This window comes from Triticum urartu, chromosome 3A (assembly GCF_056163025.1).
Source record: "Triticum urartu cultivar PI428250 chromosome 3A, HENAU_Tu73, whole genome shotgun sequence".
In the NCBI taxonomy this organism is placed as follows: Eukaryota; Viridiplantae; Streptophyta; class Magnoliopsida; order Poales; family Poaceae; genus Triticum; species Triticum urartu.
The window spans coordinates 462,956,604-462,978,640 of record NC_141875.1 but is presented as its reverse complement, the minus strand read 5'-3'; positions in this window follow the sequence as shown (position 1 = coordinate 462,978,640).

Sequence of the window (22,037 nt, the reverse complement as noted above, 5' to 3'; positions counted from 1 at the left end):
GTCCTTGAGAGTTTGCTTCATCCATAGCAATTGGGCACAGCAAGAACCAGCGGCAATGTACTCAGCTTCAGTAGTAGATAGTGATACGCAGTTCTATTTCTTCGAGGACCAACAGACCAAAGATCGTCCGAGGAAATGACATGTACCAGATGTTGACTTGCGATCCACACGATCACCAGCATAGTCAGAGTCAGAATATCCAACAAGATCAAAAACCGAGCCCTTGGGGTACCATAATCCAAGTGTTGGTGTGTGAGCTAGATATCGAAGAATATGCTTCACAGCCTTATGGTGTGATTCCTTCGGTGTAGCTTGAAATCGGGCACACATGCAAACACTAAGCATTATATCTGGCCTAGATGCACATAAGTACAATAAGGAACCTATCATGGAGCGGTATACCTTATGATCGAAGTCAATACCATTTTCATCAGTGCATAGATGGCCATTTGTGGGCATAGGAATTTTGACGCCTTTGCAATCTTGCATGCCGAATTTCCTCAGTACATCCTTGAGGTATTTCTCCTAAGAGATGAATATGCCATTGTGTTGTTGACGAATTTGAAGACCTAAGAAGAATTTCAAATCTCCCATCCTAGACTTTTGATATTATTCACTCATCATATAGGCAAATTCATCACTATAACGTTGGTCAGTACAGCCAAAGATAATATCATCAACATATATTTGGCACACAAACAATTCACCATCATAAGATTTAGTGAAAAGAGTAGGGTCGAGTGAACCGGGTTTGAAGCCTTTCTTCATGAGGAGTTCCTTCAAGGTATCATACCAAGCCCGTGGGGCCTGCTTGAGGCCATAGAGGGCCTTGTTGAGTCTGAAGACTTTGTCAGGATTCTTTGGATCTTCAAAACCTGGGGGTTGAGCAACATATACTTCTTCCTCAAGCTTACCATTGAGGAATGCACTTTTCACATCCATTTGATATAAAGTGATATCATGATGGTTAGCATAAGCAAGTAATATGCGAATAGCCTCAAGTCTAGCAACAGGTGCAAAAGTTTCATCAAAATCAATTCCTTCAACCTATGTGTAGCCTTGAGCTACAAGACGTGCCTTATTGCTCACCACAAGGCCATTTTCATCTTGCTTGTTGCGGTAGATCCACTTTGTGCCGATGATATTGTGCTTGCGAGGATCTGGACGTTTGACCAGTTCCCAGACATTGTTGAGCTCGAACTGATGTAATTCTTCTTGCATGGCCTGAATCCACTCAGGCTCCAGAAATGCTTGATCTACCTTAGTGGGCTCTGTAATAGAGACAAAAGCATACTGCCCACAAAAGTTAGACAAATGTGAAGCTTTTGAGCGTGTGAGAGGACCTGGCGCTTTGATGTCATTGATGATCTTTTCAACTTGCACTTCTTTTGCAATGCGAGGATGAGCTGGTTGTCGTTGAAGAGTTTGATCAGCGTTTTCTTCAGCACCATTTTCTTCAGCATTTTCTTCAGGTGCATTAGCTCGACGTTCTTCATGTTCTGGAATGAATTCTTCAGCAGATTCTTCAGTAGGAATGACATCCTCAGTGGCCTTGAACTTGATAGTTTCCTCAGGTGTTGGTTCATCTATCACAGTAGGTAGGTGCTCTCTTTGCGAGCCATTAGTTTCATCGAACCGCACATCTACAGTTTTAACAACTTTGTGAATTGTTGAAGACTCTGTAGGTGTGCGAGTCCTTTCCGTAACCAAGCATAAAACCTTCATGTGCTTTCGGTGCAAATTTTGAGTTGTGATGAGGATCTCTAATCCAACATTTAGCACCAAAGACTTTGAAATAACTTACATTGGGTTTCTTATCAGTGAGGAGTTCATAGGCAGTCTTTTTGAAGAATTTGTGAAGATATACTCTGTTGATGATGTGGCACGCAGTATCAATTGCCTCAGTCCAGAAACGACGAGGCGTTTTGTATTCATCAAGCATAGTGCGAGCCATCTCAGCAAGAGTCCTATTCTTGGACTCCACGACGCCATTCTGCTGAGGAGTGTAGGGAGTAGATAACTCATGAGTAATACCAAGTTCATCAAGATAGTCATCGAGACCAGAATTCTTGAACTCAGTGCCATTGTCACTTCTGATGTGCTTGATCTTCACACCAAAGTTGGTTGAATCCCTCGAGGAAAATCGATTGAAGACTTCCTGCACTTCATGTTTGTAAGTAACAAGGTGTACCCATGTATAGCGAGAATAATCATCAACAATAACAAAGCCATATTGAGATGCTTCATTTGAAATAGCAGAATAATGATTAGGACCAAAGAGATCCATGTGGTGGTCATGATAGTCTTTGCTGGATGCTTGGCCTTCGTCATCTTCCTAGCTTCACAGGCTCCGCATAGGTGATCCTTGAGGAATTTGACATTCTCGATGCCAATGACAAGCTTCTTCTTCGCAAGCGTGTGCAAATTCCTCATGCCTGCATGACCAAGTCATCGATGCCAGAGCCCGCCTTCTGAAGCTTTTGCAAGTAAGCACACGGCTGGTTGTGGTCCTATAGAGAAATCAGCAATATACAGATCTCCTCTCCTAAAGCCTTCGAAGACTTTGGAATTGTCAGCTTCCATAACCACAACACAACGGTACTTGCCAAAGACAACAACCATATCAAGATCACAAAGCATTGAGACAGACATAAGGTTGTATCCTAAGGACTCATCAAGTAAAAGAACTGATAAAGCAATATGAGGACGTGAGAAATGAAAGTTCATTTCTTCATGATTAGCCTGCGTCCTATCAGGCATGCTCAGGTCTCCAGCAAATTCTTTAGATGATTACGTGCATCTGGAGACCTGACCCTGTAGAAGAGATTAGTTCTTTTTATTCACCACCCACATCTGAAGGGGTGGCAAAGAGTTCATCATTCTGCGAGCTCCATGCGAAAAGGATGGCATAGAAGCCAGTCCATTTCGTCTCACATAAGAGGGGTAAGAGTAAGCATAAGAGTATGCAGAGAAATTCTTCGAGGACTTATGGACATAATGATTTGAAGAATAATGCACATATCCATAATCCTTAGATCTTCCCTACGAAATAGACGGGTTAGCATGATGATGTTCATATGAGGACTCTGCTCCATATGAGGAATTTGGTCCATATGAAGAATTTGGTCCATATGAATAATTTGATCTGGGTTCCTATTCTTCACAGGTGGCGTCATGATGACATTCACCTGAAGATTTTCAAGGCATCTTTTGGGAACCCCGATTTTCTTCATAGGGGAGCCGTTCCTGCAGTTAGTGCCAACATATCTAGCAAATACTTCACCATTCTGATTTTTGAATAGCTTATAGTTGGAGTCAATTGACTCATCATTAGAATGAGGAGATTCACATGCAAATCCAGATAAGTTAGATGGATCAACTGGAGGTCCCTTTGCAGCAACCCATGTAGTTTTGGGGTACTGCTCAGGCTTCCAATATGTACCATCAGCATTGAGTTTCCTCTCAAAGGCGATACCCTCTTTCCTAGGGTTCCCGTTGAGGATCTGCTTTTTAAGCACATCACAAAGAGCCTGATGCCCTTTGAGGCTTTTGTACATGCCTGTCGTGTACAATTCCTTCAGCCCTGCATCGTTAGTGATACTAGCAATGTCCTCAGATGAGGAATTTGTGATAGCAGAGGCATGTGAAGAATTTGAAACATTAGCAGCATTTGAACATTCAGGTGAAGAATTAGCAGATTTACGTTCAATGCACTTCAAGCATGGAGGAACTAATTCTTCCTGAGAAGCGCTGATTTGTTGAGCAAGTAATGAATCGCACTCCTTCTGAAGATCTTCATAACTCACTCTTAGCTTCTCAAGGTCTTGCTTTCTTTGAAGAAATTCATAAGAAAGCTTCTCATGATCTGATAAGGGAGTGTTATGATGACTTTGAAGTTTGTCAAGCTTGGACTGAAGTCTCTGAAGATTTTCAGTCAAAGTTTCAGTGCGATCCATTTCTTCACCCAACATATCATCACTTTTATTTAGCATGTTTTGAACCTTTCCTAAAGCCCTTTGTTGTTTTATAGCAATCTTAGCAAGTTTAGAATAGCTGGGTTTAAGGTTTTCATCAGATTCATTCTCACTTGATTCAGAGGAGGTATATTTGAGTACCTTGGCACCCTTTGCCATGAAGCAATAGGTGGGAGCGTAGTCATCATCGCCTTCATCAGCCTTGTTGGTGAGGTCATTTTCTTCAGTGTTGAAGATAGACTTGCTGACGAATGCAGTAGCGAGAGCAAGGCTCGCCACTCTGGATTCGGACTCCTCAGATGACTCCTCTTCCTCATTTTCTTCAGATTTAGCCTCAGAGTCCATTTTCTTGCCAATGAATGCCCTGGCCTTCTTGGAGATGCTCTTCTTGTGATATGAAGGCTTTGAGGATTTTGATGATGAGGATTTTGTGGATTTCTTCTTTTTCTTCGCATCATCAGAACTGCAATCCTTGTATTTCTTCTTCTTTGATTCCTTTTCCCACTGAGGACAATCTTGAATGAAATGTCCAGGTTTCTTGCATTTGTGACAAAGCCTCTTCTTGTAGTCACTGGATGAGGAATCAATGCTCCTTGAGGATCTTCCAAGGCGACCACGTCTTGAGAACTTTTGGAACTTCTTCACAAGCAGAGCCAGATCATGGCTCAGTTCTTCAGGATCACCAAGGCTGCTACCAGAGTCTTCATCTTCGGACTCAGATACTGCCTTGGCCTTCAGTGCACGTGTTCTACCATAGCTTGAACCAGAGATCTCCCTTTTCAGCAAGTTGGAACTCATGAGTATTTAGCCTCTCGAGAATATCAGTGGGATCAAGTGACTTGTAATCAGCATGTTCTTGTATCATCAATGCCAGAGTGTCAAATGAGGAATCAAGCGATCTCAGCAATTTCTTCACCACCTCATGGTCGGTGATGTCAGTGGCACCAAGTGCTTGAAGCTCATTTGAGATGTCAATGAGGCGATCGAAGGTTTGTTGAACATTTTCATTGTTGAGTCTTTTGAAGCGGTTGAAGAGATTGCGAAGAATATCAACTCGAGAGTCACGCTGAGTTGAGACTCCTTCATTCACTTTGGACAACCTGTCCCAGATAAGCTTCGATGTTTCCAAAGCAATCACTCTGCCATACCGTCCTTTGCTCAGATGGCCACATATGATATTCTTCGCTTGAGAGTCGAGTTGCTTGAATCTCGTCACATCGGCAACATTCAGAGAAGGTGTGACTGAGGGAACACCATTTTCCACAACATACCAGAGATCATTATCAATTGCTTCAAGATGCATTCGCATCTTATTCTTCCAGTAGGGGTAGTCCGTCCCATCGAAGGTAGGACACCCAGCAGAGACCTTGATCATACCTGCGGTCGACATAACTAAAACTCCAGGCGGTTGAACCAAAATCACACAGAACAAGGGAGTACCTTGCTCTGATACCAATTGAAAGTGCGTTATATCGACTAGAGGGGGGGTGAATAGGCGATTTTTATGAAATTCTTCACTAAGGAATTTGCCGGTGAGGAAATTCCTTAGCAAAGAACTAATAGCAGCGGAATAAGTACTCAAAAGTAAACATAACAGAATACTAGCATAGTCATCATGATGAAATGAAGACAGGCATAGAGTACAGGAAGCGTAAGCACAGGATAACTCAGGATGAAGACAAACATACTGAAGAAACTGAACTAAGGAAATTGAGAAAGTATTCAGTCAAAGTCTTCAAACACAGATATGAACAAACACACAACACAGTTATGAGGAAATGAAAGAGTTGAGGGAATAGAACCAGTAAGCTTGGTGAAGACAATGATTTGGTAGACCAGTTCCATCTGCTGTCTCAGTTGTACGTCTGGTTGGAGCGGCTGAGTATTTAAACTCGAGGACACATAGTCCCAGACACCCAGTCAAGGACAATTAGTCCAAGACACCCAGTCCTCACCGTATTCTCCTTGAACTAAGGTCACACAGACCTCGTCCAATCACTTGTGGTAAGTCTTCAGGCGACTTCCAAACCTTCACAAACTTGGTCACTCGGCGATCCACAATTCCTCTTGGATGCTCTAGACCATGACACCTAACCGTCTCGAAGAAGCACAGTCTTCAAAGGTAACAAGCGTTGGATCCACTCAGGATCAATCTCTTCAGTGATGCTCAATCACTTGGGGTTTGTAGGTGTTTGGGTTTTGGGTTTTTGGTTTTTCCTCACTTGATGATTTTCGCTCGAAGTCCTCAGAGGATGGGTTGCTCTCAAATGACAAGTGTCAGTTTCTCTCGGAGCAGCCAACCAGCTAGTGGTTGTAGGGGGCGGCTATTTATAGCCTAGGGAGCAGCCCGACATGATAAGACATAAATGCCCTTCAATGATATGACTGTTAGGTGGATAGATATTTTGGGACAGCTAGCGCATAGCACACAAACGGTTGGAATTTTGAGTAGCAAAATCCTCAGGGCTATCATGTTCCTCACTGTGTAGGCAATCCGCACTGGCGAATTCCTAACTCCTCAGTCAGGATAAATTCCTCAGAGACCAGAAGAACTTCGTCTCTGTCACTGAAGAAATTGGCTGAACTGTATGAGATTTCCAATGGCTTCACTCGAAAGGATTGGTAGGTGTAGGATTTTGAGTTGAGCATCACATGGAAATTTTTCCTTAGTATTTCCTCGACCCCCTTTAATAGTACGGTGTTTCCTATGACTCAAGAAAGAGAAAAATAAAACTATGAAAACAAAAGTCTTCAAGCTTCATATTCCTCGCATGAATATCAAGTCTTCACGGACACACCAATTTCTTCACTTTCAAAGTCTTCATGAAAGTCTTCAGAAATACCAAAATCTTCAGTTGAAGATATTCATTTTTAGGGGTCGACTTTTCCTGTAAATATCAAACTCCTCATAGACTTATAGACCTGTGTACACTCACAAGCGCATTACTCCCTTAACCTATAAGTCTTCAATACACCAAAATCACTAAGAGGCACTAGATGCACTTACATTTCTCACATTGAGAGTTGGCGCAAACTTCGCCGGTGCATCCAAACCCCATGATATGATACGCTCTTTCACACATAAACCTCCTTATATCTTCCTCAAAACAGCCACCGTACCTACCTATTATGGCATTTCCATAGCCATTCTGAGATATATTGCCATGCAACTTTCCATCATTCCGTTCATCATGACACATTCATTATTGTCATATTGCTTAACATGATCATGTAGTTGCCATCATATTTGTGGCAAAGCCACCGTTCATAATTCTTTCATACATGTCACTCTTGGTCCATTGCATATCCCGGTACACCACCGGAGGCATTCATATAGAGTCATCTTTTGTTCTAGTATCGATTTGTAATCATTGAGTTGTAAATAAATAGAAGTGTGATGATCATCATTTTCTAGAGCATTGTCCCAAGTGAGGAATAAATAAAAAAGAGAGAAAGGCCATAAAAAAGAAGAAGGCCCCAAAAAAAGAGAGAGAAAAAGAGAGAAGGGACAATGTTACTATCCTTGCCACACTTGTTCTTCAAAGTAGCACCTTAATCTTCATGTTAGAGAGTCTCTTGTTTTGTCACTTTCATATACTAGTGGGAATTTTTCATTATAGACCTTGGCTTGTATATTCCAACAATGGGCCTCCTCAAGTGCCCTAGGTCTTCATGAGCAAGCAAGTTGGATGCACACCCACTAGTTTCTTTTGTTCATCTTTTCATACATTTATAGCTCCAGTGCATCCGTTGCATGGCAATCCCTACTCCTTGCATTAACATCAATCAGTGGGCATCTCCATAGCCCATTGATTAGCCTCATTGATGTGAAACTTTCTCCCTTTTTGTCTTCTCCACATAACCCCCTCATTATATTCTATTCCACCCATAGTGCTATGTCCATGGCTCGCGCTCATATATTGTGTGAAAGTTTATAGGTTTGAGATTACTAAAGTATGAAACAATTGCTTGGCTTGTCATCGGGGTTGTGCATGATGAGAGCATTCTTGTGTGACGAAAATGAAACATGACTAAACTATATGATTTTGTAGGGATGAACTTTCTTTGGCCATGTTATTTTGAGAAGACATAATTGCTTAGTTAGTATGCTTGAAGTATTATTATTTTTATGTCAATATGAAATTTTGTCTTGAATCTTTCGGATATGAATATTCATACCACAATTAAGAAGAATTACATTAAAATTATGCCAAGTAGCACTCCGCATCAAAAATTCTGTTTTTATCATTTACCTACTCGAGGACGAGCAGGAATTAAGCTTGGGGATGCTTGATACGTCTCCAACATATCTATAATTTTTGATTGCTCCATGCTATATTATCTACTGTTTTGGACATTATTGGGCTTTATTATCCACTTTTATATTATTTCTGGGACTAACCTATTAAGCGGAGGCCCAGGCCAGAATTGATGTTTTTTTGCCTGTTTTAGGGTTTCGAAGAAAAGGAATATCAAATGGAGTCCAAACGGAATGAAACCTTTGGGAACGCGATTTTCTCAACGAACAAGACCCAGGAGACTTGGACCCTACATCAAGAAAAGAAAGAGTAGGCCACAAGGTAGGGGCGCACCTGCCTACCCTAGGCGCGCCCTCCACCCTCGTGGGCCCCCTGTTGCTCCACCGACGTACTCCTTCCTCCTATATATATATCCACATACCCCCAAACAATCAGATACGGAGACAAAACCCTAATTCCAATGCCGTAACTTTCTGTATCCACGAGATCCCATCTTGGGGCCTGTTCCGAAGCTCCCCCGGAGGGGGCATCAATCATGGAGGGCTTCTACATCAACACCATAGCCTCTCCGATGAAGTGTGAGTAGTTTACCTTAGACCTACGGGTCCATGGTTAGTAGCTAGATGGCTCCTTCTCTCTTTTTGGATCTCAATACAATGTTCTCCCCCTCTCTTGTGGAGAACTATTCGATGTAATCTTGTTTTTGCAGTGTGTTTGTTGAGACCGATGAATTGTGGGTTTATGATCAAGTCTATCTATGAACAATATTTGAATCTTCTCTGGATTCTTTTATGTATGATTGGTTATCTTTGCAAGTCTCTTCGAATTATCAGTTTGGTTTGGCCTACTAGATTGATCTTTCTTGCAATGGGAGAAGTGCTTAGCTTTGGGTTCAATCTTGCGGTGTCCTTTCCTAGTGACAGTAGGGGCAGCAAGGCACATATTGTATTGTTGCCATCGAGGATAACAAGATGGGGTTTTCTTCATATTGCATGAGTCTATCCCTCTAACATCATGTCGTCTTGTTTAAGGTGTTACTCTGTTTTTAACTTAATACTCTAGATGCATGCTGGATAGCGGTGGATGAGTGGAGTAATAGTAGTAGATGCAGGCACGAATCGGTCTACATGTCTCGGACGTGATGCCTATATACATGATCATACCTAGATATTCTCATAACTATGCTCAATTCTGTCAATTGCTCAACAGTAATTTGTTCACCCACCGTAGAATACTTATGCTCTCGAGAGAAGCCACTAGTGAAACCTATGGCCCCGGGGTCTATCTTTATCATATTGATATCCTACTACTTAGTTATTTCCTTTGCTATTTCCTTTGCCTTTATTTTCCTTTGCATCTTTATCATAAAAATACCAAAAATATTACCTTATCATATCTATCAGATCTCACTCTCGTAAGTGGCCTTATAGGGATTGACGACCCCTATTTGCGTTGGTTGCGAGGATTTATTTGTTTTGTGCAGGTACGAGGGACTCGCACGTAGCCTCCTACTGGATTGATACCTTGGTTCTCAAAAATCGAGGGAAATACTTACGCTACTTTGCTGCATCATCCCTTCCTCTTCGGGGAAAACCAACGCAATGCTCAAGAGGTAGCACCGCCCACATTTGGCGCCGACCGTGTCTGAATGGGCTCAGAGGCCGTCGTGTCACGTCTGATTGAAGTTATTAGTCTACCCCTATCGACAGCAGTGTAAATACGGTCGATAAGGATGTCAAGTGTCAGGGGTAGACAGTAATTTCCATCTCGCAAACACTTGCTTCGGGCATCCCACAAATGATAGTGGGTGTTTAGCCGCTTCGTTCAAAACTTGGGATAATTAGCATTCACGTTTGCCCTGGGCCCTGGCAACTAAATCCAAAACCAATTTTTATTCGATTACGAATATCCATAGATAATTCTACATTTTGTTATTTATTTCTTCAAAACCACAACAAAGATTTATTCCACCTTTATATATGATTATGATTTAGAAATGCCGTGATCTTCGAATTCAGTAGGTTGGATACACTTTGAGTCAAACAGTTATTTCATCCAATACAATATGCTCACACGAAAAACAGTTCACCTTATGTCAATCATACAAGTACTGAGGATTACCTTGCCTAAAAAATTCGGATCATTACAACACATGGACAACATAGGGGGTCTTACAACATAATCCATTCAGAGACATGACACAACATGCCAGCACAATAATCTAATGACAATTTCAACTGCTATCTAAAGAAGAACTGGGATTACCCTGGGCTTCAGATAGCAGAAGTAGCAGGACCTCCTCCATCTTCAAATGCAACATTCTTACTTCCTCCAATTCTTGGGTTGCTTGCATAATGCATGCAGCTAATTGCATAATTTCCAGCCTCATGGCAGCCACACTGTCAGTGTCAAAACCGGCGGATCTCGGGTAGGGGGTCCCAAACTGTGCGTCTAGGCCGGATAGTAACAGGAGGCAAGGGACACGAAGTTTTACCCAGGTTCGGGCCCTCTCGATGGAGGTAAAACCCTACGTCCTGCTTGATTAATATTGATGATATGGGTATTACAAGAGTAGATCTACCACGAGATCAGAGAGGCTAAACCCTAGAAGCTAGCCTATGGTATGATTGTTGTTCTGTATGTTGTCCTACGGACTAAAACCCTTAGGTTTATATAGACATCGGAGAGGGTTAGGGTTACACAAAGTCGGTTACAATGGTAGGAGATCTGCATATCCCTATCGCCAAGCTTGCCTTCCACGCCAAGGAAAGTCCCTTCCGGACATGAGACAAAGTCTTCAATCTTGTATCTTCATAGTCCAGGAGTCTGTCTGAAGGTATAGTCCGGCTATCCGAACACCCCCTAATCCAGGACTCCCTCAGTAGCCCCCGAACCAGGCTTCAATGACGATGAGTCCGGCGCGCAGATTGTCTTCGGCATTGCAAGGCGGGTTCTCCCCCAAATTCCGTATACCTGTTGAATAAAGTTCGGTTTCTTGTAGATGTTGTGCTCCTTGGCTTCTATGCCCAATAATGGCCGCTTCCCATGTGTCAAACGAATATGAAAAGTCTGAGTGTTTTTACATTCACACCCCTAGCCGCGTAAATGAGCTGCCCTATTTAAGGGGACGAGGATTTAGATCCAAACAAAATCTTCCCCCTTCGCGAGTGTTCATCAGAGCGCATTCGACAGAGGTCCATTCCACCATGGCCAGCCATCGCAACTCCTCCTCTCGCCCTTCCAGCCCTCAGCCTGGGTATTGGGAGAGATTCTCCGTCCCGCATGGCATGCTAGTGACGCTCCAGACCAAGGGATTCCTCCCCCCGGCCTACATGGTCCCGGTTCGAGCCGGTCTTGCCATCTATAACGGCGGAAAGCAAGCGGAGAGTGCCCCCAATCCCTTCAAAGGAGAGCGGGTATGCCTTGTCCCTTATCTAATAAGGGGGCTCAGGTTTCCAATCCATCCATTCCTCCGGGGGCTGCTGGAGTTCTACGGCCTCCAGCTACACAATCTCACGCCAGCCTCCGTATTGCATATCGCGGGCTACGTAGCCCTCTACGAGCTGTTTTTGGGCATCGAGGCTCATTTCGGGCTATGGAAAAGGTTATTCTGCCTTGTGCCCCTCTCTAAGGAGGGGTCAATGTATCAAGTGGGCGGAGCCGAAGTGTGGCGCATCGCCGGGACCGGATATCTGTCCGGAACCCCAAAGAAGGCGTCCGAAGACTGGCCCTCGGAATGGTTCTATATAGAAGACGTCCCGCTGCCGGATCCTGTCCGGATCGGCCTCCCTGAATTCGACAGTGCTCCCTTAAAGAAGCGCCTAAGCTGGCGTCCACGGAGCCCTCAGAGGGAAAGTGACAGGAACATCATTTACTTGATGGGCCGAATAAGATTGTTATCCCATTCCGGACTAACCATGATCGGGGTTATGGCCGAATGCATCATGCGGGGGGTGCAGCCGCTTCAGTATAGAAGCCACCCCATGTGGGACTTCAACGGGGAGGACGACGCCACCCGCTACGGCCGTAAGGGGCCGGATTCAGCTGCCGCTCTACTAAAGATCTTGTCCACTTTGTATAAGGGAGAAGAGGAGGAATTTCTCCGTGTCAACCCACAGGGCGGATTCTCTATGCACAATCCCCCAAGCTGGGTAAGTGGTCGCATTTACTTGCCCATCCGTTTTGTATTCCCATTGTTAAATATTCAGTCTGACGACTTCAACGCAAGAACTGCGCCGGGCTGTTAAGGAAATAAGCAGCCCTCCTCCACAACCCGAGGACCCAGGACGGTCCCTCGACCCGGCCTCTCAAGAGGATCCGGACATATCTATGGAGCTGATTGATGGAGTGTTCCATCAATTGAGCAAGGACAACGCCTTGGTGGCCATTATGGCCGATTACCCAGGGCTAATTCCGGCCTCCCAGGTAACTGAGATCGAAGTCCCAGTACCCCGAAAAGGTGTCCGCCCTCTCGTGTTTTCAGTTTCCTGATTACAACCGAACTTTGCAGGGGAGGTTTTTGAGGCGAAAGGCCGAACCTGCGGCGACAAGCCAACGAGGGGCCGCAGGGCCCCGTGGGCAGAAAAGAAGTGTAGTCCGGACCGAGGCGTTAGCGCAAAGGTATAGCACGCCCCCTATCCCAGGTGTTATACCTTCGAGGCACATTGACACTCATGCTCTCTTCAGGACAAAGAGACCTCGCCGGACTATATCCGGAGAGGCTGCCAATCGTGCCTCCACCAGACAGGCTCCAAAGCCCGGTCCGGAGGCGGAGGCGAACGCAAGGCACGCGCCAAACGCTCCTCTGACGGAGGATGTGGACAGGTTGTCTGCCACCAACTCTGAGGTGGAGAGTGCCATGAACCACAGGCGTCGCCGGACAATTCTTCGCGACGCTTGTTTCTCCCAAGGGGCGTTAGATGCCTTCAATTCGGGATATGCGTACCTCCGTGCCGCTCAAAATGGTCTAGCCAGAGCCACGGAGCAATATGTAAAAGACATACGAGTAAGAAAATTTTGGTAATTATATATATATGCCAGTAGCCCCCGAGACTTGAAACAGTTAGAATAACTGATTTAAGGATCATTTGTTATGCAGGTTCTTACAGAAAAGAATTCCCTACTGTCCAAGGAGCTAGAAGAGTGCAAAGCCCAACTTGAGGCCGCACTAGCCGCAGCAGGGGAGCCCAAGGAGACCCCCTCTGGTAATATACACTTCGAAAGATAAGTATTTTGCGAAGCACGGCATGGGTGCGAATCTGACAAATGAAATTGCAGATGGCGCCGGATTGAATCCGGAAAGGCAACACCTCCTACGCCAGCTAAAGGCTGGTGAGAAGGTGCTGACAAAGGTGAGGCAGGAGAAGAACGATCTCCAAGATGCCAACACCAAGCTGGGCGTCGAGCTGAAAGATGTTCGTGCCCAGCTGTCAGACTTCATGAAGGAGAATCATCGGCTTCGGCGCGGCATATTTAGTAAGTTCTTGAGCGAACCTTTGAAAGTAAGTTCGGCGGGGAAGTCGACTAACAGAGCAATGTCTGTAGGTGTGCTAACAGGTCGTCCTGCAGAGGAGATGCCCAGTTCTACGGGTGACCTTCTTCCCGAGCTCTCGCAACTGCTCGATCGAGTTCGGCAGGTGATGGAAGGTCTTGGAGAGCTTGCGGAGAAGCTAAAGGGAGCACGGCGGCGCTTCCGATTGTGGAAGATCTTGGCCTGCCGTCAAGGCGCTAGGGAGGTCTGGGCCATGGTGAAGACGCGGTACACAAAAGCTGACCCCAACCACATGGCCGAGGTCGGTCCTGTAGGGCCCGATGGGAAGGAGATCCCTGTAAGATTAGTGTACGGCCAAGTAGAGTTGGCCGCAAAGTATTCCCAGCAGGACTGTAAATTAGACAGCCTGTTAGATGGTATTGAAGAGGAATACAATCAGTCAAAATGACTATGTAATGTAATTGACATTTATAATGCCTTCTAGTCGGATTGTAGATCATTTGTCATGGCCGACCTTTTCGCTTCAGCCTCGGGACCTGACGGTCCGGAGTGTGTCCGAATTCCCATGCGATTATATAGGAACCGGGGAATGCATGGAGACCAGGCGTAGGGGTCATTAGTGCGTGAACAGACAAGTGCCCGACTAGTTATGTTATATTACATGGTTATTAGGAAACATCTTCCAGGGAGAATAGTTCCGTTAGGGGTTCCTTTCCCTGGGAGGCATGCCCTAAGGTGCATGTCCGTGCTGTGAAAAGAAAGGCAGGAAAAACATCTGGGGGCGTATAGATAAAAATAAAAAAAGATCATCTTTAGTTCACCGACCGAATATTCCCTTAAGAACGCTAGCTTTCGGCTTCACCCAGTCTGAGGTACACATCCGGCTGACTCGGCAGTAACAATCGCAGAGGTGCTCCCTTTACCACCTAGCCGAACAATCGGGAACGTAGGGGTAAGCACAGGAGCCAGGCAACCCAGCTTGGCCAAAACTTAAGTCATATCGATGCATACAATGGTGAATAAAAGGTACATGCGGAAGTGTGACGCATGTGCTGGGCATGAAGCCTGTATAAATAGCGCGCCACTTTATGAGCCTTTAAAGGCTATAAGAGAGAGAGAGAGAGAAGGAGATAAATGTAAGACAGAAAGTATATAAAAAATGGACAGAGTAAGGAGACGAACATGGGATCCGGCGATAGGCATAGAATCTTCGGAGACGGGCTGCGTTCCATGGGTTCGGCTCGAGTCGGTTATCCGATGCATTTCGCAGGCGGTATGCTCCACCAGTCAGGACTTGGTCAATTATGAAGGGACCTTCCCACTTGGGCTTGAGTTTGTCCTTTTTCTTGTCCGGCAGGCGTAGAACTAATTCGCCAATGTTGTAATTTTTGGCCCATACTTCTCTGCTTTGGTATCTTCAAGCCTGCTGTTGATAAAATGCAGAACGGGCTTTTGCCACGTCACGCTCCTCCTCCAATGCGTCCAAACTGTCCTGCCGATCGAGCTCGGCTTCTCTTTCTTCGTACATGCGCACTCGAGTGAGTCATGAATTATGTCGCAAGGCAAAACTGCCTCTGCGCCGTACACCATAAAGAATGGTGTGTATCCGGTGGTGCGATTCGGCGTGGTCCGCAGCCCCCAGAGTACGGAGTCGAGCTCCTCTACCCAGTGCGTGTTAGATTCCTTGAGGGACCGCACTAATCTGGGTTTAATGGCGCTCATGATAAGACCATTTGCACGTTCAACCTGGCCGTTAGTTTGTGGGTGATAGACGGAAGCATAATCGAGCTTGATGCCCATGTTTTTGCACCAGAGTTTTACCTCGTCAGCCGTAAAGTTCGTGCCGTTATCAGTGATGATGTTGTGGGGGACGCCGTAACGGTGTACAACCTCGGATATAAAGTCTATCACAGGTCCGGATTCGGCCGTCTTAACAGGCTTGGCTTCTATCCATTTGGTGAACTTATCCACCATGACCAGTAAGTATTTTTGCTTGTGGGTTCCGCCTTTAAGGGGTCCAACCATATCAAGCCCCCAGACCGCGAAGGGCCAAGTGATGGGGATAGTTTGGAGGGTGGTGGGTGGCATATGGCTTTGGTTTGCAAAGAGCTGGCAACCGGTGCATCGCTGGACTAAGTCCTGGGCGTCTGCCCGGGCCGTCGGCCAGTAAAAGCCTGTGCGGAAGCCTTGCTCACAAGGGACCGAGCTGCAGTGTGATGACCGCCGAGTCCGGCATGAATTTCAGCCAGGAGGTTCCGCCCTTCCTCTTCGGAGATGCACCTTTGAAGGACTCCGGTAGTGCTTTTCTTATAAAGCTCTCCCTCATGGACTTTGTAGGCTTTGGATCGCCGCACTATGCAGCGTGCTTCGTTTTGGTCCTGGGGAGTTCTTGCCTAATAAGGTAGGTGAGGAATGGTTCTGTCCACATGGCGATGACAGCCATTATTACGTGGGCTGAAGGTGTTATTTCATTGGCAGAGCCGCCGATTGTGTCAGAATGTTCGGTGTCGGGCAGTGCGGCTAGGTCCGGGCTGTTGTTATGCGTCTCCCCTTCCCATACTACGGATGGCTTGAACAACCTTTCCAAGAAGATGTTGGGGGGGACTACATCGCGTTTTGCGCCGATGCGTGCCAGGACATCTGCCGCCTGATTATTTTCCCGGGCTATGTGGTGAAATTCAAGCCCTTCGAACCGAGCTGACATTTTTAGGACGGCGTTGCGGTAAGCTGCCATCTTTGGATCCTTGGTGTCGAAGTCTCCATTTATTTGAGATATTGCGAGGTTCGAGTCCCCGCGCACCTCTAGGCGTTGAATGCCCATGGATACTGCCATCCGGAGACCATGTAAAAGGGCCTCATATTCGGCTGCATTGTTGGAGTCTGTGTACATAATCTGGAGTACGTATTGAACTGTGTCTCCTGTGGGGGACGTCAAAACGATGCCAGCCCCCAGTCCGGCCAACATCTTGGAGCCGTCCAAATGCATGATCCAATTTGAATATGTGCCGTACTCTTTAGGGAGTTTGGCCTCCGTCCATTCTATGACGAAGTCAGCCAAGACTTGCGACTTGATGGCTCACCGTGGCTTATAAGTTATGTCGAACGGGAGTAGCTCAATGGCCCATTTTGCAATCCGGCCCGTTGCGTCACGGTTATTTATAATATCGTTAAGTGGTACTTCCGAGGCTACTGTTATTGAACACTCTTGAAAGTAGTGTCGTAGCTTCCAGGATGCCATGAATACTGCGTACGCAATCTTTTGATAATGCGGGTACCATGCTTTGCAGGGAGTGTGGACAGTGGACACATAATAGACCGGCTTTTGAAGTGGGAATTTGTGTCTGTCCATTTCTCGTTCGACGACGAGCACTGCGCTTACAACCTGATGTGTTGCTGCAATGTACAATAGCATTGGTTCGCCAATGTTTGGCGTGGCCAGGACTGGATTTGTTGCCAATATGGCTTTTATTTCGTCGAGTCCGGCCGTGGCTGCATCCGTCCATTCGAAGTGTTCGGTGCGCCGAAGGAGGCGGTAAAGGGGTAGGGCCTTTTCTCCCAAGCGGGAGATAAAGCGGCTGAGAGCCGCCACGCATCCGGTTAACTTTTGTATTTGTTTGAGGTCCTTTGGGATATCCAGCTGTGACAGAGCTCGGATGTTGGCTGGATTTGCTTCAATTCCTCTACCGGATACAATGAAGCCCAAGAGCTTTCCGGCTGGAACGGCGAAAACGCATATTTCCGGGTTGGGCTTGATGTCGTATGTTCGGGGGTTGTCGAATGTGAGCCTCAAGTCGTCTACTAGAGATTCGACATGTCTTGTTTTGACGACCACATCATCTACATATGCCTCCACTGTTTTGCCGATCTGGTTTGCCAGATATGTCTGAATCATGCGCTGATATGTTGCGCCGGCATTTTTGAGCCCGAAGGGCATTGTGTTGAAGCAGAATGGGCCGTATGGTGTGATGGATGTCGTTGCGGCTTGGTCTGATTCTGCCATCTTGATTTGATGGTAGCCGGAATATGCGTCAAGGAAACACAACGAATAGTGTCCTGCGGTAGCGTCGATGATTTGATCGATGCGGGGGAGGGGGAAGGGATCCTTTGGGCAAGCCTTGTTAAGGTCTTTAAAATCAACGCACAGGCGCCAGGATTTGTCCTTCTTTGGTACCATCACCAGGTTTGCTAGCCAGTCCAGATGTTTTATATCCCTGATGAATCCGGCCTCCAATAGCTTTGCTAGCTCCTCTCCCATGGCATGTCTCTTAGGTTCGGAAAAACACCGAAGAGCCTGTTTGACAGGTTTGAATCCTGTTTGGATATTTAAGCTGTGCTCGGCCAGCCTGCGTGGGATTCCTGGCATGTCTGAAGGGTGCCAGGCAAAAATGTCCTAGTTCTCTCGTAGGAACTTTCGCAGTGCGGCGTCTACATCAGGGTCTAACTGTGCCCCGATGGAAGCTGTTTTATTGGGGTCCGTTGGATGGGCTTGGAATTTGACTATTTCGTCCGCCAGTTTAAAGGAGGTGGACTTGGATCTTTTGTCGAGTATCACATCGTCCCTATTCACCGTAGAGCGCAGCGCAGTCAGTTCCTCAGCCGCTAGGGCTTCAGATAGTGCCTCGAGGGCCAGTGTGACTGTCTTGTTTTCGGCGCGGAGTGCTATGTCCGGATTAGTAGTGAGAGTGATGATCCCGTTGGGCCCGGGCATCTTGAGCTTCATGTACCCGTAATGGGGTATTGCTTGGAAGATTGTAAACGCCTCCCGCCCTAGCAGAGCGTGATAACCGCTGCTGAACGGATCCACATGGAACGTGACCTCTTCGGACCTGTAATTATCCGGCGTGCCGAGCACCACATCTAGTGTGATTTTTCCTGTACAGCGCGCTTCCCAACTGGGGATTATTCCTCTAAAGGTTGTGCTGCTTCGCTCAATGCGGTTCCAGTCTATTTCCATTTTTTTAAGGGTTTCCTCATAAATGAGGTTCAATCCGCTGCCACCGTCCATGAGTACCTTGGTAAGACGAAAGCCGTCCACTATTGGACTGAGGACCAATGCGGCTGGTGCTCGGGCTGTTCGGAATTTAGGTTCATCACTGGCGTTAAAGGTAATAGCCGTGTCACTCCATGGGTTTATTGTTGCTACTTGGTAGACTTCGGCAAGGCTGCGGAGTGTCCTTTTTCGCATATTATTTGATGCGAAAGTCTCGAAGACTGTTAATACTGTATTGGTGTCTTTGGGGTGGCTTTCTGTGGCCTCCGGAATTAGGAGATTTTCGCCAATTTTGGCCACCTGCCGGAGTATCCAACATGCTCTAAGGTTGTGAGTTGGTGTGGCGTCCTCCGTACCGTGAATTTTATAGGGTCCATTAAGCCATCCTTCCAACACGGTTCCATGCCCTGTAGAGGGTTTTTGCTTTTTGGTGTTTGACCCGGGTGTCTGGCGATGATGCACCCATTTATTTCGGACTGGGTTTGTATTCAGGGCCGGATCGTCCCAAAATTTTATTTCGGTTTTCCAGGCGCTTTCCATCGCTCAGTACTTTCATACTATGGACGCCAAGTCAGCGAAGCGTGTAATATCACGGCGACTTATGGCGTTGAGGATTCCCTTGTCCGTGCAATTATTATAGAAGAATGAAATTGCGTCTTCCTCGCGGCAGTCCTTTATCCTGTTCATAACCAGGAGGAATCTAGCCCAGTAACGATGTACTGTTTCTTCGGGCTCTTGCGTAATTTGGGATAGATCGCTAATGTTCGGGTGGGTGGGTGGAATTAAATCCAAAGCCTCACCCCATCTGAGGCTCAAAGGCCGAGGAATTTCCGAACTTGAAAATTTGGATTCCTGGATGTTGTCTAATGAATCCAGTCCGTCGCCTGGCTCTAAGTTCAGGTCTTGAGTGATATCCTCCCCTCCGCGGGTATCCAGCTTGGAGGGATCGGGAATCCGGATGTAACGAGTCCTAAAGATAGATGAAGGGTCACCGCACTGTCCCTCTACCACGACAACGTGATGGGTGACTTGGGGAGAGTTAATCTCTCTCAGATCGGGTTTAGGCCCAATCTGGTCGTAATCCGTAGCGACTCCCAGGGCGGCGATGCGATCCAAGAGCTCGTTTATGGAGGAGAGCTCCATTGGATCCAACTGCTCGACGAGTTCCGAGCTGACATGAAGATTGTTTTCGATGGCTCGAGAGGTCATCGTCGGTGCAGAAGCCGAACAGGCGGTCATAAGAAAACCACCTAGCCGGAGGGTTTGGCCGACAGCCAAAGCTCCCTTAGCAACGGTGCCGTCTTTAAGGACGGGGCGAGGCATCCTTCCTGATGGCGATGACACAGAGGAACTCTCAATGAAAGCACCAATGTCGGTGCCAAAACCGGCGGATCTCGGGTAGGGGGTCCCGAACTGTGCGTCTAGGCCGGATGGTAACAGGAGGCAAGGGACACGAAGTTTTACCCAGGTTCGGGCCCTCTTGATGGAGGTAAAACCCTACGTCCTGCTTGATTAATATTGATGATATGGGTATTACAAGAGTAGATCTACCATGAGATCAGAGAGGCTAAACCCTAGAAGCTAGCCTATGGTATGATTGTTGTTCTGTATGTTGTCCTACGGACTAAAACCCTCCGGTTTATATAGACACCGGAGAGGGTTAGGGTTACACAAAGTCGGTTACAATGGTAGGAGATCTGCATATCCTTATCGCCAAGATTGCCTTCCACGCCAAGGAAAGTCCCTTCCGGACACGAGACGAAGTCTTCAATCTTGTATCTTCATAGTCTAGGAGTCCGGCTGAAGGTATAGTCCGGCTATCCGAACACCCCCTAATCCAGGACTCCCTCACACACCATCTCTTTCTGCCTCTAGTAGAGCCTCAAGAACTACAATATATGTGCTCAGACTGCTCTCCGGCGATGTTGCCTCTGAACTGCTACCATCTGGTAACATGGATGGCGCACTGCTTCCACAAATAGATTCTGGGGTTGTACATTGTGTCCTAGTGTGAATGGCATCCTGAAAGGTTTCCGCTGGACATAAGTAAGAGATAGTTATCGCATGATCTAGGCAGTAAGCTTACATGGTAAACGACATACGAATTATTGCCGAGCATGGCAAGCTATATTTAAATGGTTCGAAGCAGCATCAGCCGAAAAGAAATTAAAATGGTAAGATGAAACTAGGGATGTAAGTGGCAAATAAACAACATCCGCCAGTCCCATCTAGTTAGTTTTTGCTAGCTCCCTGGTTCATTTTCCTCAAAAAGCAAAAACTCTTTTGAACTATCATACCACTAGAGGACCCAGTTGACATCCCTAGTTGAAAGGGAGTGTACCACCGCTATATTTAAGTTTCCAAGGTATCTAAGCAGTTGAAATAATCTGAGAAAGCACTTAACAGTGTGGCCTCATATAAACTACAAAGATAGTCTTGTGATGAAGTTCAGAGGAAAAGTTAAGGACTCAAATGAACTAGGCATGCATTTCTTTATGATAGTACAGCAGTCACTTCTGACATATTGGCCAACTCAGGTATAGCGTAACAAGTAACAAACAAGCATTCGAATCAAGCAATACAGCAAAGCAGATAACTGAACTATTTGTTATTCCTTAGGATTACAGGTTGAGGGCACAAGCCAAGAAAGCAGCCCACACGCATTACATTTCACATGTACTAAAACACACTGGCTTACCATATGTTGCTGTGAAGCCTCGCTGCTGTTGCAATGTTCTTTGAAGATATCGTCAGCATCCTGTGGTTGCAAATCTACTTGTTGTAGTTTATTCTGCACCCTCTATTTAGGTAATTTTAATCGCATGCACTGGTTCAAATTGATCATCAATGGTTCATCTAAACTAATGAAAGAAGGGTGTGTGCATACACGACAATGTATCTACTTCCCTCTATTTTTATGCTTGTTCGAGGTAACCCCAAAAGAACAAATATTTTGCTTGATGGGGTTGGCAGCTCCATAATTAATAGAAGCATCAAATTAGTCATGCAACTTGGGAAGATCAAGAACACACAAAAAAAGTAATGAACAGAGGCTCGTAGTAGTGATGTAATAGCTAGCATCAGAAAATGTAGGGTAAAACGAACAAAAACCAGCGGAACCACATGCTAGTTTGCTGATGTGTAATTAAGCATAGAGAACATGAAGCAGTCTGATGGAACCAACAGGTGGCATCAGAACAACGCCATTATCATAAATATAGCATGCAAGAAGTAAAATAGTAGGCAGTTATATCTAGGAAGTATAGTAATACTTAGGACAAAACTAACGCATATTAACTATATCTGCGCTGGTATGTAATTTA